The 12096-nt window shown below is 41.2% G+C and overlaps 1 protein-coding gene across 5 annotated transcripts in view; it reads left to right on the plus strand.

Annotated features, from left to right (window-relative positions):
• The window catches only part of Opcml (opioid binding protein/cell adhesion molecule like), a 1382967-nt gene that overhangs the window by 719376 nt on the left and 651495 nt on the right, over positions 1–12096 (plus strand). The window contains exon 1 of one of the 5 annotated variants that reach the window (XM_045145871.1): positions 10448–10467. The exons of the other annotated variants lie outside the window; for them this stretch is intronic. The gene's annotated coding sequence lies outside the window, so the exon portion shown is untranslated. Of the gene's footprint in view, positions 1–10447; positions 10468–12096 lie in introns of those variants that run through there. 5 annotated transcript variants of the gene reach the window in all.

The raw sequence follows: 12096 nt of genomic DNA on the forward strand, positions 1-12096 counted from the left end.
CCCAGTCTGCAAACCTATGTCTTTTTGTTGGGGCATTGAGGCCATTTATATTAAGAAATATTTTGAAGGGTGTGTATTTATGTTTGCCATATTTTTTTTTTTTTGTTATTCTGGTTCTGCCTTTGCTCTCTTGTGTTAACTAGTATTTGAGTATTGTATTTTCAGGTTCCTTATATGTGTGCTTTTCCTTCTCTTCGGCATGGAGGATTCTTTCAAGTATTTTCTGTTGAGCTGGTTTTGTCTTCAAATACTTCTTTAGCCTGCTTTTGTCATGGAATGTCCTTATTTCTCCTTCTATTTGAATGGATAGTTTGCAGGATAAAGTAACCTTGGTTGACAGTTGTTATTTTTCAGAACATGGAATACATCACTCCAAGCCCTTCTGGTTTGTAGAGTTTGTGTTGAGTAATCTGTTGTAATCCTGATGGGCTTGCCTTTGTTGGTAACTTGTTTTTTCTCTCTAACTGCTTTCAATACTTTTTCTCTGAGTTGTGTTTCATAGTTTGATTATAATATGGCGAGGAGAGGTTCTTTCCAGGTTTTGTCTGGCTGGGGTTCTAAAGGCTTCCTGTATCTGTATTGGCACCTCTTTCCCAATTTGGGGGAAATTTTCTTCTATGATTTTGTTGAAGACGCCTACTATGCCTTTGGAGTCAAATTCTTCTCCTTCTACTATGCCCTGAATTCTTATGTTTGATCTTTTCATAGTGTCCCAAATATCTTGAAATTCCCACTCATAGTTTTCTATAAGTTTGTCTTTCTCTTTGCTGGCCTGTATTAGATCTGCCACCTGGTCTTCCAGCTTAGATATTCTGTCCTCTCCTTCATCCATTCTACTAGAGAGGTTTTCTACAGTGTTTTTTTATTTCATTAACTGTGTTCTTCATTGCTAGTAATTCTGACTGGTTTTTATTTATTATTTCTCCTTCCTTATTTATGTCTTGTATTGACTTCTTTATTTCATTAAATTGGTGTCCTGTGTCTTCTTTGATTCCTTTGATTTCTTCTTTGACTTCTTTGAACACATTTACAATCATTCTTTTGAAATCTTTCTCAGGCATTTCCTCTAACTCATTCTCAGTGGAGGTCAGTTCTGATGCAGTAATACTTTTTGGTGGATTTATGTTGTCTTGATTTTTAGTGTTTCTTGTGTTATAATGTATGTATTTTTGCATCTTGGATTAAGTTAACGCTTGGATTTTCTTGTTAGCAGGGTATTCTTGTATCAATCATTCTGATGTTATATATCTTCAGGGTGTAAGCTTAAGACACTAGGTGTGGCTCCTAAGACTCTCAGAATATCTACAAAGGTGTTCCTAGGGGTTGAGTTTACCTGCTATGGGAGTATTCAAGTAGGCTGAGTGGAACAAAATACAGATAGATTCTAAAATTTAACTAAACAATGAATACATTCAATGAAAAACAGTACTGAGTATTTATTCAAGAGTAGGTATCATAACAACCAGATCCTCTATCAACAAAGAGTTTAAGATTTCTGGTAAGTTGAGGTTCTAAGTCAGCTTTTGACCAAGTGAGACCCTTCCCTGGTTCCATCCCAGTTGCCTTTTTGCATGATTTTGGTCTCAATTATGCTGTGCTCTGCTTGTGTTCCTCTTTGGTGCCCTGTGGGTTCAAGTAGGCTGGCTGGATTGCTGGATTGCTGTTCTGTTTTCTGGAGCTGGGCACTGGCTTTTCCTGTGGGGCAAGCCAAGCCTGGCAGCTGTGGCTCCACAGAACTGGCACCACTGCTGCTGTAGCTGCCTCTGCTGGATCCACCTTTGCTGTTGTTTGATCTGCTGCTGCTGTAGCCAACACTGTTGCTGCTGCTGGAGCTGGAGATGCTGCTGCCATTGCTGGATCTGTCACTGCCATAGTTGCTGCTGCTGTTGCTGGAGTTGGCGCTGCCAATGCCAGAGTCAGAGCCAGAGCCAGATCTGTCACTGCCACTTCCGCTGCTGCTGCCAGAGCAGCCAGTGCCAGAGCTGAAGCCACTGCTGCCAGAGCTGCTTAGGCCTGTCTCTGTGCACTCTGGATGCTCTGGATCTCTCCTACTTCTCTGTTGCCATTTAAATTTCTTATATACCTCATTTTTTAGTAAAAGTGTGTGTTTTCCTGGGTATCATTTGGCTTTTTCTCCCCTAGGCTGCTTTGGTGTGGTTCCTAAGCCACTATCTTAACCATAAGTCCTTTTTAAAAAAAAAATATTATTTTTTTAATAAAAAGGTTGACCATATAGACCCCTTCTCTTCCACCCTAATTCTGTTGAGGGTCTTTGATGGGGTTATTATACTCATTATGGGGACCAAGAAGTCTCAGTCAGTCTATGCAGGAATGGGGGAAACATGGCATCTTAGTCTATTCCCACCCATCCTGAGGCTCCTACAATCATTCTGCCCCATCTTTTTTGATGCTCCCTGAGCTTTGGTGGGAAAGATAGAGATCTGATTTAGTGTTGCTTTCTCTGTGGACTCTCTTTTTATGAAGATTGAGTGACCACAGTGGCCATTTCTCTGGAACTAGTTTTTAGGCCAGGCACAAAAGCAGTATTCCTGTCACTGCTTCCCCTATAAATACTACTGGACCCAGGTAGGTAAAGTGGAAGTGCTACCATCTTCTGCTAGACAGTCAGTTCTCTTTCCTTCATGTATTGATTTATCCTGTTTCTCATGCATACACTCCTCCATCTGTAAAATAGAACAGTTTTTCCAACCAAAAGTGAGAACAGTTTAAATAAAAAGGGATAAGCCTGGTCATTAGAAAGATGTATTGATGTGTATATTCATTCTTCTTTGAGAGCAGTGAAAGTTTCTTCAGGAGCCTATTGGTTTGCTATTCTAGGGAATCTGTCTTGGTTTCCAGAGTCAGATATGGTTTCACTGCCACTGAGAGGGTCTCATGTCCAATCCATGAGCAGTTGGTTACTTCCATTGGCTCTGTGTCACTACTGCACATGTGTGTACCTCTTGCTATGCTGGTTGATTTTGTCACTGGCAGAATTTCCAATCAGTTGGCATGTGTTATTCTCCTGTTGCTCTCATAGCACGTTCAAGCACTGTGAAGGTTATCTGAGAGGGTTAATACATTTGTTGCATTCTTATGGTTAGTCAGTGGAAGAACAAGAAATTGAACCTACAGCTAGACAAAATTCAGACTCTCACCATGCTGTTATGCTATCTGCTATCAGACAAGTTGTGCCTTGAATAGTTGTGGTGATTCCCTCTGCTAGTTGCAATATGTCCGTGTGTGTTCAGAGTCAGCCTAATTCTTACAGGGTCTGTGGAGAAAGAGCCCTACCCTTTCATCTACTTTCCCTTGTCTTAGCTGCATTTGCCAGCCCTTTTCACCATGAGGTGTTTCCTGGGTTCTATTTTTCCTTTCAGTGACCTGCTGTGAGAATGTCTTCCCTTGAGATACAGCATAGAATGATTTATCTGCTAGACACTCAGAAGCTTCCATTCCCAACTCTGCTGCCACTTGCAGAATGGATAAAAAACTTGAATTGGTAATGAACAAGGAAATAGCTAAACTTGATTTCAAGTGTGTGATAACAGATGCTCAAGGTATAGCTTGTGGCTCTGGAGTCTAGTGAGTCTAACCCTAGCAAGTAGAAAATAAAGCAAGGGTGGAAACAATGTCCAAATATAAAATAACAATCAACAATAGTGAAAAGTTGAATGAGGCTCAGTGGAAGAGATAGCACTCACTGACCACTGGGCCTCGACATCCTCAGAGCCTTTACATCTCACTATGGTAGAGGATGTGTACTAGGAAGAACATCCCAACAGCAAGAGCAACCATCCAGTGTTGCAGGGCAATTTTGAGTATTCAATCCCAGTCATGAAAATGCCCAAGTAAAACCTGAGCACCATGAGTCAGGTATTTTTAAGTCAATTTTAGTATTAATTTCTCACTGGAGATAGGATGTCTAACATCCCTTCTGTTGCTGTTACTTTGATGTTGCTTAGAAAAACATCTGACCAAAAGTAGCTGATGGGAGGGGGAGGAAAGGGTTTATTTTTGGCTTACAGTGTTGAGGGGAGCTTCATGATGGCAGGGAAAAAAGATGGCATAAGCAGAGGCTGGACATCACATCTGCCATGGCAGGTACCAAACAGTGGCAGGAGTGTGAGCCAAACTCTAACAAAGAGGAGCTGCCTCTAACACTCATAAGTTAACCCCCAGAAAAATGCTTCCTTTTGCAAGGCTCCACCTCCCAAACGACCATTAGCTGGAAACTAAGCATTCAGAGTGCATGAGTTTATGGGGGGCATCGATTCAAACCACCCAAGCTAAATCCAAAATTCATGACACAGTGATTTCCCAACTAACTGTCATAAGTCTGAGATTCTTAATGTGAGATGGGTAAGGACACGCCAGTCCCCATGTTTTAGGGCCCTAAGGGCAGCACTGAACTTCATAGTTGGTACTCCACAGCTATAGATTCCTATGCCATACTGGCCTCCTTCTTTAGCCAAGCAAATAACCTTAGCCTTTCTCCTCTAGTAGAGGAGTGCAAGCCTGTGGAAATAAAGTGTTTCTGAGGCTAGAGGTGCTCAGGCAAGTGGCTGAGCTAGAGAGTTCTAAATTAAATAAATATTGGCTAGATAAAAGGCAAAGGCAGAAGAATCAAGCACAGTGAGATGCTTTCCAGTGAGTGGATTCTCAACAGGGCTTCCTCTATCCTGGTCAGCACCCTCTGGGCTAAGATATCCAAACATGGAACAGTTCATCATGGCAACCATGTCTAGTGAAGGAGTGGAGGGAAGTTTAAAGGAAGATTTGTACTCTGAGAAGGTATTTATAAAAAAATAAAATAAAATAAGTAGTTTGACTTAATTGAGTGCACCCTCTGTGACGAATATCAGAATAATAGCAGGGTTTTGTTTTGGGCCACAGTTTTTCATTCTCACCCACCATGGTCTAGACGTAGTCTTTTCCTTCAGTTCTGAGTGGAAATCACTGATTAGGCAATCTGCTGATGTATAGGCAGAATTAGTCTGTTTACCATGTGAGAGCTTGCTAATTGCATAGGAATGTGTATTCTCTGGCATGCTCAGTGGAAGGCTGTCTTTTTATGAGAGGAAGAGACATTGAGGCTGGGAGAGCAGGCTTCCACTGAGTGAGATACTGGGGCCAGTTTTTATACATATCCTGAGATGATTTAGGATAACAGCTGAACAATGCTTCAAGCATCCAGTTAAAAACACTCACCACATTAAAAAAAAAAAAAAAAAAAAAAAAACACTCACCACCATAAACAGTCTCCCCTCCCCCGCCTACAGAAAAATGTCATATTTCATAAACATAGACTGCACCAACTGTCTGCTAACCATCATGGTGGATACTGAATATGGAAACAAATATCACTTAATAAGCAACAACAAAGCATCCTATACCCCACCAGGCAAAATATATGTGACTGGAAAGGAGTTCACAAGAGGCTCAGAGGAGGGAGGGATTATTTTTGCTTTATCTGGGGGCCTAGGAAAGTTGCCCAGGAAAAGGAACATGTGAGCTGGGCCTTGAGATTGACATTGGAATCCCAGGGTCAGAGGTGGGCAGTTTAGTAAGAAGAACCCAAGGCTGCAGCAGAGAGACACATGTGAACATTTTTTAGAAAGGTTAATGACCTAGCAGTGATATGGGTCTCTAGGCTATGGTATTTGAAAGGGACTTAGAGAATCTGGCAAAATGACTTATTTGATATGTGAGGAAACCAAAGGCAGAACATCCACAGGGTCATTAGCAAGTCTGAAATGCTGATCTGTTCAGTAATGCTGGCTTTGTGTGTGTCTTTGGAGCTTTTGTTCCTCACACTCATTTGTGTACTGGGATTATTTTCATATGTCAGTGTGCTGGGCACTGGCTGCACCTCCCCTTGCCAGATCTATACAGAAGGTCTCTTGACTCTTCCACTTGGTCTGCATTCATCTACCCACCAATCTCTCTCTCTCTCTCTCTCTCTCTCTCTCTCACACACACACACACACACACACACACACACACACACACACACACAAACACACACACAGAGAAATTCCTATGGGAAAAAGTCTACCTGCCATTTATATCTTGCCTCCTTTAGAAGGCAATGAGTCTTTGTGTAGTTCTTCCTTAAAATGTACTTTTGTCATTAATTGATTCCTGTCTTTTTCTTTCCTTCCTTTTCTTTTTTAAATATTTTTTGTGTGATTTTCATCATCAAACCCAGTGTTTTGTGAATGTTAGGTAAGTGCTCTCCCACTGAGCTACATCTCTAGCTCTTGTTCCTGTTGTTTTTTTTTCTTTTTACTAATATTTTGGAATGAACTCAGATTTTCAAATATTGCACATAAACGGCATACATTTTATATCCAGCTTTTCTGTTATAACATTCGATGGCCATAGTACCTTTCACACATGCATGTGTGCACAGACACACACACACACACACACACACACACTTATTCTTGATATAAGAGGCAAAACCACTCTAGATTTTGTGACTCTGCTATTTCAATGTGAGTATGTCAGAGCTGAGGAGACATTGAGGTGCAGCATACTCTGCTGTTTATATCTCTGTCTCAGTTTATGTAAGAAATTATTTTTAGGACTTTCTGCCCAGAACCATTAGTTTGTGTTAATTAAGATGAGAATGATGTGGATTCATGTCTGACAGATACTTGCCACTTGAGGAAACTCTGTACATTCCCCATTCAGGGGCCTGGGGAACTGCTTCCAGATGGAGACTGGTAACCACTAGGAGGGTGTATTTATGATACCCTATGCTTCTCTTCCCTGCAAGCCCCTTGTATCCTCAGACCTCTGCAAGTTTATAAGGTTGTCCAGATGCAGAGCTGGTCTTCTGCATTCTCTTCAGTCCCTGGGTGACATGGGTTGATTACATACACAAAGATGTCAGAGAAAATCACCACATCTGGGAATTGTCAGGCAAACAGTCTGTGGAATAAAATCCACATTGCCAAAGGGTGGGGAAGGTGAGTAAACAGGAGATCTTGACAGAGAGGAAAAAGTGTTGGAATTAATTCTTAAATAGGTTGGATGGGAATTAGTAGCAAGGCCTTCAGAGGGAGATGAGGTAATGAGAAAACAGAAGAGACAGACAGATGGAGAGGGGAAGGGGGTGGAAAATAGAGTGGAGCCACTGCTTCATTCGACGGTCTTGCTTCACTCTCCAACTGAGCAGCCTGTGCGTTTGCAGGGACCCTGCCCCATCTTCACTCCTTGGTGCCCTGCTGACCTCTGCCATCAGACTCCCACTTCCACCACAATAGTTGTGATTTTCGCCCATATGGGATTTATAGTTTCTGCAAAAACTCTCTCCATGCCAAATATAGCACTCTTCTTGCATTCCCATGGTGATGAGGGAAGGCCTGGGGCTTTTCTGGGAGAGCTCAGTTCCAGGCATTCTGATCTGGTACATACCATTGCTCTCCCTGAGCCTCAGTTTCTACCCATGCAGTTGATTATTGGGCAGGCAATGTGAGATTACATGCGGGATCACACATGTATGAGTTCAGTAAAATGTTTATTTATTTATTGTTTTATGAGGTAGGGTCTCACTTTGGTTCAGGCTGACCTGGAATTTACTAAGTGGACTCAGGGTGGCCTTAAAGTCACGGCAATCCTCCTACTTCTGCCTCCTGAGTGCTGAGATTAACGGCGTGCATCACCATGCCCAGCTAAAATGTTTACTTTTATTTGAAGTGTTAGGAAGGTTTAGATCTTAAATGTCCCTTGAGAATAAAATGTTAAAAGCTATGACTCTAGCCAGTAGTACATTGGGATGCTATTGTGGTAGAACCCCAAGGAGATGGGCCTAGGGAAAGGAATTTAGGTTGGTTGGGGTCTACCACTGAAGACAAAATCTAGAAGCTTTGCTTCTCTTGCCTCTTTAGGGCTAGGGTGGGAAGAACAGCCTCCCCTGTCATCATGCATGGTGTGCCTTAGGCCCTCAGTGGAAGTGCAAGTGCCTGGGGGACAGAAACCCTGAACTCATGAGCAAAATATAAAGCCTTCTTTAATTTATTCACCTTAGGTAATTTGTCAGAGATGGAAAGCTGGTTCAGCAGTAGTAGTTTGGTTAGAAGTAGATTTGATATTCTCTCTGGTGCTGTAAACCTTAGAGTTTAATCTTTTGATCAAGACAGGGTCTTCTCCATGTTTTAAACTCAGTTCCAGAGCCTAGGTGGATATATATTCCCAACCTCCACTTTCTAATCAATGGTTGGAGCTTTGCCCTGTGTTATAAGCCTGCTGAGCATGAGGCAGGCAACCAACCAATTCATTTTGAAATAACAATGGAAATTACTATGAACATCATGAGATGGGTCTAGCTCCTTTTCATCTTCCCTCCAGCTGAACATGGCCAGGGTATACCTTGAAACTTCTCCTTCTCCCAACTTCCTTTTTATTCCCCACCCCAGATCAAACTGCCACATTGACATCTAGGCCATGCATAGGGTCATGTTTAATTTCTGATTTTTTCCAAAGTAGATGTAGGTAAATTGATGCTCTGAGTACTTATGACTGTTAGAGAGCTATTTTTGGTCTCTCTGTAGTCCATATTCTTTTTTACACTTTGTGGCATCTATCCTTTTGCTGTGTACCTCTTTAGAACCTCTTCCCCACTTACAAAAGGGAAAAACAAATTGCACTCTGGGTAAAATCCATTCAATCAATGCACTATGTCTTTTTAGCACTTTATAATTTGAATTTTTAAACTCTAACTGGGCTTTGTCTTCTGAGTCAGAAATGATAAGCATTAGCTTGTCCTTGGTAAAAGCACTGGGATTGGAGGGTAGGGCTTTTTTCTCCCTTCACTCTTGTGTGACATTTCTAAAAGTATATTTGTTTAAGTCCTTTGGGGGCAATGCTTCAGAGGGGCATGGAAATATGTGATGATTATTGTATGGGTTGACTTAGCTGGGCAATGATGGACAGGATTCTGGATATTTCTGGGATGGAAGCAGATTGTAGACCATATGTGGGTGGGCTTTATCCAATCAGCAGAAGGTCTGAATACAGAAACAGTAGGGAGGAAGAAACTCTTCTTCCATCAGGTAGCGCTAGGGCTCAAACTACAGTCTCAACTTTGCCTGGGTTTTCACACTGCCAGCCCATGCTGCAGTCTCCATTACCACACAAGCCAGTGAGTTAATATTAAGTGCTTTTTCTGTTTCTCTCTGCCTTTGTCTCTGTATCTCTTATGCACTCTTTCTTTGTTGCTCTAGACATATATGCATATATATATATGCATATCTAATTTTATTTATCTCTACATTTCTATCTCTATCCACATGTGCAAAATACCCCATTGGCTCTGTTTGTTAGCCATATGGCACCTCCTGCTGCTTTCCCAACATCACCAACTTTTCACAATACTAATGCTAATCCATTCCAATATGGAAATATATAGCATTAGGTTTTTTAAATATATATTTTATTTATTTATTTGAGAGAAAAAGAGGCAGGGGGGAGAATGGGAGTGCTAAGGCCTCCTGCCACTGCAAACAAACTCCAGACGCATGTGCCCTCTTGTGCATCTGGCTTATGTGGGTCCTGGAGAATCGAACCCAGAACCTTTGGCTTTACAAGCAAATGCCTTAACTGCTGAGCCATCTCTCCAGCCTTAGCCTAAGATTTAAAAAAAAAAATTTTTATTTTTATTTATTTATTTGAGAGTGACAGAGAAAGAGGCAGAGAGAGAGAGAGAGAGAGAGAGAGAGGGGGGGGGGGGAAAGAATGGGTGTGCCAGGGCTTCCAGCCACTGCTAAGGAATTCCAGATGCTTGCACACCCTTGTGCATCTGGCTAACATGGGTCCTGGGGAATTGAGCCTTGAACCAGGGTCCTTGGGCTTCACAAGCAAGCGCTTAACTGCTAAGCCATCTCTCCAACCCATGACCATAAGATTTTTAAAGTGATATTCTTAGTTCTGTTTAATCTCCAGCTAAATTGCTACCAGTAAAATTTATCCAATATTCAAGCGAGGAGGACAATAACCTTTTATTTTTTCATATTTGTCATGTGAATCTTAGATCATTAGATTATTGATGGTTATGTACTAGAAATATATAGTCATTTTTAGTATTAATTCAATAAATTTTTGGAAAATGTACTACATGCCAGGAAACATTCTGGATATTGGTAATATAGCCATAAATTCAGAGGGCAAAGAGTAAAACATTTAGAATTTTCTACATTTCATTTCTCAAAATGACTTAAAACAGTATTTCTTCTCTGTGTAGTATATACTATTAGCTTCTTTCCTTCCTTCATCCTGCTTTTTTCTTTCTCCATCCTTCTTTTTTCCTTTCTTTTGAGACAGGATCACATGATGTAACTGAGGCTGGCTTGGAACTTGTGATTCTTCTGTCTCTACTTCCCACCTTCTGGAGTCGCATTAGGTAGTGCCCAGCAGCTGTGAATCCCAGTGTCTGGCACTATAAGATGATGATCACATAATGTAGGTACTCAGAATTTTTGCATGTTTCTTTGTTAACCTATCTCTCAGTGAATCCAGAGATGGGATTTCTGGTTTTAATCCACCCTTCTGTGTGTATTAATCATTTACTATATATACAATGTTGCGAGCAAAGGCAATTTGCACTACTTTGAAGGAATTCTTACTCTTCAGATAACATACATAAACAGTTAAGTCTCTGAAGAAACAAAAATGTACACAGGGCTAACCTCCACCTTAGCCTAATATTGTGTCAAATTAGAGTCCCACTGTCTCTCTAATCATTCTTTAACAGACAAGTTGACAGATGCCTCATTTTTTTCTCTTTGCCTCAAGCTCCATTCATTCCTCTATTTGTTACTTCTGCTGCTGCTCAATGGCTAACTGCTTGTTCAATCTTTGCTGAGCTGAATCCTCTGGAACATCATGAAAAATGGTGATGGTTAATGTTGATTGCCAGTGTTATGGATCTAGAATAACACAGGAGATAAAGCTCTGGGCACGACTGTAGAAGAGTTTCTAGAATGAATTAATTAGAGTATAAAACCTACGCTGAATGTTGGTAGAGCATTCCATGGGATTGAGGTCCCAGACTAAATAAAAAGAGAAAGCGAGCTGAGCAGCAGGATTCATCTCTGTTTCCGGACTGTGGATGCAATGTGACCAACTGCTCATGCTCCAGCCATGATAACTTCCATGCACAGTCAAGCTGTGAACCAAAATAAACCCTTCCTTCCCCCCTCCATTTCTTCTCTCCTCCCTTCCTTTTTTCCTTCCCCCCTTCCTTCCTTCCTTCCTTCCTTCCTTCCTTCCTTCCTTCCTTCCTTCCTTCCTTCCTTCCTTCCTTCCTTCCTAAGTTACCTTTTCCAGGTACTTTGTCACATCAATGAGAAAGATAACTAATACAATCACTCTTATCTTCAAGTCTCCTACAAGATTTCTTGATAGTTTGTTATTTCTTAATGGTCTTCTGTGTTTCTGTCCACTTCTCCTCTCCTTCCAATCACTCTGGAAGAATTCCTGCCCAGAATTTGCACTGTTTTTTTTTTTTAATTTTTATTAACATTTTCCATGATTATAAAATATATCCCATGGTAATTACCTCCCTCCCCACCCCCACACTTTCCCGTTTGAAATTCCATTCTCAATCATATTACCTCCCCATTACAATCATTGTAATTACATATATACAATATCAACCTATTAAGTATCCTCCTCCCTTCCTTTCTCCACCCTTTATGTCTCCTTTTCAACTTACTGGCCTCTGCTACTAAGTATTTTCATTCTCACACAGAAGCCCAGTCATCTGTAGCTAGGACACCCATATGAGAGAGAACATGTGGCGCTTGGCTTTCTGGGCCTGGGTTACCTGACTTAGTATAATACTTTCCAGGTCCATCCATTTTTCTGCAAATTTCATAACTTCATTTTTCTTTACCGCTGAGTAGAACTCCATTGTATAAATGTACCACATCTTCATTATCCACTCATCTGTTGAGGGACATCTAGGCTGGTTCCATTTCCCAGCTATTATAAATTGAGCAGCAATAAACATGGTTGAGCATGTACTTCTAAGGAAATGAGATGAGTCCTTTGGATATATGCCTAGGAGTGCTATAGCTGGGTCATATG

This window comes from Jaculus jaculus, chromosome 3 (genome assembly GCF_020740685.1).
Source record: "Jaculus jaculus isolate mJacJac1 chromosome 3, mJacJac1.mat.Y.cur, whole genome shotgun sequence".
Classification (NCBI taxonomy): domain Eukaryota; kingdom Metazoa; phylum Chordata; class Mammalia; order Rodentia; family Dipodidae; genus Jaculus; species Jaculus jaculus.